At 43.3% G+C, this 4,123-nt stretch overlaps 1 long non-coding RNA gene across 1 annotated transcript; it reads left to right on the top strand.

Moving 5' to 3' along the window:
- Window positions 1–349: 349 nt before the first annotated feature.
- On the top strand, window positions 350–2,670 carry LOC142470151 (uncharacterized). The gene is made up of 3 exons (XR_012789187.1): window positions 350–603; window positions 1,005–1,084; window positions 1,949–2,670. It is a non-coding gene; the product is annotated as an uncharacterized LOC142470151 (long non-coding RNA).
- Window positions 2,671–4,123: the final 1,453 nt, after the last annotated feature.

Below are 4,123 nucleotides of genomic sequence, written 5' to 3'. Positions count from 1 at the left end.
GCAGAGCTTCCTGTGGTTGTACATTTCATCTAAAAATAAGTGAATGATGCAGCTGCTGGTAGATACAAATCCCTCAAGAGAATTATTTCTGTAGTATGAAAGGGACATTACCAAAGAAACCACAAAACTATTAGGCTATTACAAGAAATTCATAAAACAATATACTTGGCCCCAAAGTTCACTTAAAGCAACAGTTGTAGAAAAAAAACAAACCCTTTTTTAAGGCTGGCGTGCCAGAGACAGAATACAAAGTCACAGAAAAAAAATGGTTAAAGGTTTAAACATGTTTTATATACAGTATATATTTGTAATGGTATGAGATATATAGATCACAAATCCGCTGACAGGGAAGGTGGGTTAGAGCCGGGACAACGGTCGCAGGCCCAGCCGCCTGGTGCTGTAAATTGAGCCTGGAAGGCAACAGAGTCCCAGCAGCCAGGCGCGGATGTTGGGCCCGACATCAGCCCAGTGTGCAACATCCAGCGAAAGGCAGGCCCCTAATTGTCTCAGCTCTCCCCTCAGTGGTGGGCCCCTCCCCCCTTGCTGCAGCAGCCCAGGCTCCCGAGTAGCCTTCCTCTAGCGGGAGGTTCCCCCACCCAAAAGGTAAGGTGTGTTTGGTGGGGGGGTCCTTTTATGTTTGGAGTGTGGGGGGGAGACATGTGCATGGGGGGGGGGGGTATTTTGCGTATTGGGGAAAGGGGGGTTGTGTGTATTGGGGGTTATAATGTTTATTGGGGAAGGGAGGATGGTTATGTGTATTGGAGGAGGGTTAGAGCCTGGGGGGAGAAGTGGGGGCATCGAGGAGCGTTTGATGGGGGTCTGAGAGATGGAGGTGGGAGAGGATGAGAGCGAGGGAGTGACGTAACTACCGCCCGAGCACATTTCGGGCCCCTGCAAAGGTGAAGGGGGGGAAAGAGGGGGCGGTGATAGGAGCCAGGACCCTCACTCTGGGCTTTATGAACACTCCCAAATAGGTTACAGAGGACTTGTTCTCGTCCCCGCAGAAATGAAACAGATTGCCAGGGGAGAGACACGTGACGTTGCCCAGGGCCCCCTTACGGCTTAGTTACGCCACTGGACGGAGGTGAGAGAAGTGGGTGCGAGAAAGAGGGGGGCTCTTGCAAGGACGCCGAGATAGAAATCGATATCTTAGATCTATCCATACACGTGTATGTATGTATACGTGCGCACGCAGGTAGACAGGCGTATGTGTAGGTAGGCGGATGTGCGCATGTATGCGTCGCACTGCGCAACACAACGTGCCAGCAGACGCCATTTAAAATTAAACAGCCGCTAAAAAAGAGGCAGTGCTACTGCACTATTGCACCCGCTGGCGCTTCAGCAAGTGCAATAACGTCTGCTACATCTGTACCTGGGTTATTTTACAATAGCTTAGAAAGTGATTACAATATGCAAGAGAAAATAATGGAGAGAAAATAATGGAGAGAAACTGAAAACAAAACAAATACAAAAAAATTTAAATGAAAAAAAAAAACATTCTAATTTGTTATAGTTTTTAATGAAAGCATTGTAAAATGTTTTTTTTAACGTATGTTAAGATTGTAACATTATTTATACATAACAAACTATATATAAAACCTAGAAAGGTGCTTGCTTCTTTATTTGAATATATATATATATATATATATATATATATATATATATATATATATATATATATATATATATATGTCCGGTCAGTGATATTGTTAGTATTCTATATACCAACGCTGGGGGATATGTTCTTTTTATATTATATTATAAAGGTTGAAAACACCCAATAAGAAACATTGTTCTAGTTCACTTTTTACCCTAAGATAAAACATAAGATTCTTTACTATTTGTGTCACAAACATTTGGAAACCAGATTAGATGAATTTAGGATGTTTATGGGACTCTTACCGGAAAAATAACACAAGTTTGTTTGGTTCTGCTGTTTCTGTTTTAGTGTATGCTTGATGTCACAAGCAGATCAAGAGTTTTGTAGAGTTAAAAGAAGCTTGAAAAACAAAGAAAAACATACGGCTCTAAAAGATCAACTTTATTTATTTTCTGCGTGCTTTGCTGTTAATAGGCTGTCAAAAGGTGGACAGCCTGATGGGGCTCCCCAAGAGCTGCTCCCCTCTGCACAGGACCAGCGTGCTAAGGGTTAACATTTGCTTGTACTTTGTGGAACGTCAACTCCACCCACTGGAATGTTAATGAGCCAAGAGGACACAAAGAACTTTCTGTTCACAGCTGCATTGAAATCAACCACCCCAGTGTACATCTGCATTGCCCCAAAAGCGGACAGCCTTTGGCGCAGCCAAAGTGTGTGAGCCATTTGCTGATGTTAAAGCTGCTCTATTTCAATCTGAAACTCACCAGCCCTTTATCCCTTGTACCCAATTTTCCAACTCTGTCCATGAAATGTCTGTGAATTTACTGTATAACCCTGTTCTTTTAATGTAACCATGTATTTTTATAACACTGTCCCCAGGACATACTAGAAAACGAGAGGTAACTCAATGTATTATGTCCTGGTAAAACCTTTTTATAAATAAATACAATAAATATTGGTACTCTGGATATACGGAAGCTCGCACACAGCAGGTTTACTGGCAAATAGAAGGTGACATAAATAAGAGGCAAATTCCATTTCTATTAACTAGCGCTTTTGAATTTCAATGATTTGTCAGTCAACAAATAATTACAGTATTACCTGTGATTCATAAAGATGAAAAGTAGAAATCTTCACTAAAGCTCAGGTCTTGTTCATTTTAATCACTTAAAAAACACGGATGACTCCAAAAATTGATACATATTAAAGGTGCAGTTCCTGCTACTAATTTTGTATTTATATGTACTCTGTTTAAATCTCCCTCAGGGGAAACAAAATAGCTGCCAAATCTCAAGACAATAGGAAGCTGCAACATCGGTTGTGGCTTTCTAATGGATGGCCATTAAAATATCCTTTAAAACCAGGAAGTAATACCAATAACTTCACCAGTATCTCAGAAACCACAAGCAGGGGTGTGGTTCAGCTTTGTAGGAGCATGCCTCCTCCTCCCGGTTCCATCCTTTCACTAAACTAGCCAAGGACTGCCTGCCATTCCATGATATAACCATTCCTTTATGCAAGCAGGGCCATATAGTTTGATACAGAGGGGGTTAGTCATTAAACTATGACGGTGCTGATCAGGGCACTATTGCACAGAAACTCCTAATTGACTTTAGTGGGCGTTTTCGTGCAATAGTGCCCCAACTGGGACTATTGCAGATTAATGAATAACCCCCACTGATACCAGCTGTCACACATGGTCTACCACAAATATTCTGAAGGTTATTGTAGTGCAGGTATGAAACAGTCATATAGTGGTGAAAAAGATGTCCAAGGAGACCGTCTGTCCACTCTAGGATATCCCCCACGGCTGTCCAGCTTAATAAGGAGATGTATGGAGCAGGAAAGTAGCCTCTGGAGATGCAGGGTGAGAGCCGCTTGCAGACCCGCTTCCCATGTGGGGCCAGCAGCCGCAGATGCAGCAGCCCACGGATAGAGCTCACGCAGCTCACAATAGTCCATCCCCTCTGCTTCTCCTGGCCGTGTGTTCCCTTGGAGAGGTGAATGACGCACTTCATGCGCGACCGCGATCGGAATGTAAACAAAGATAGAGATGATCGATATCAGCGCTGCTCCGGTAGATGACAGACTCACCAGGTAGGGTAAAAACAATTTATTGAATCTACATAAAACGGATACTAAAGAACATAACAAAAAGGCCTCCTCCCATGCGTTTTGGGCGAGTTCGCCCTTTCTCAAGGAGTATAACAAAACATGAAGGGAGGGTGTTATTTATAACTCCCTTCTAATGGTTGACTAATGTGTTGCACCTGATTGAAAGACATTTATGCAAATTTCAACACACAGGGCTTATACCAAGTATCACATAGAGTATTCTTCTATATATATATAAGTCTCAAATAATGTTTGTGTGTGTATGTCTGCTGGACAGCTCATTGCTCTGCGGGCCAGGCAGGGAGGAGCCAGGCAGGGAGAAGAGACAAACAAGCACACTCTCCTCACACCGTGACCGCGTGCGCCTCTGACCAGCACACACCACCCCCCCCTCCTGGTGGCCATCAC

This window comes from Ascaphus truei, chromosome 1 (assembly GCF_040206685.1).
Source record: "Ascaphus truei isolate aAscTru1 chromosome 1, aAscTru1.hap1, whole genome shotgun sequence".
NCBI lineage: Eukaryota > Metazoa > Chordata > Amphibia > Anura > Ascaphidae > Ascaphus > Ascaphus truei.
Note: the sequence above shows the minus strand (reverse complement) of the source record. Positions and strands in the feature narration are given on the sequence as shown.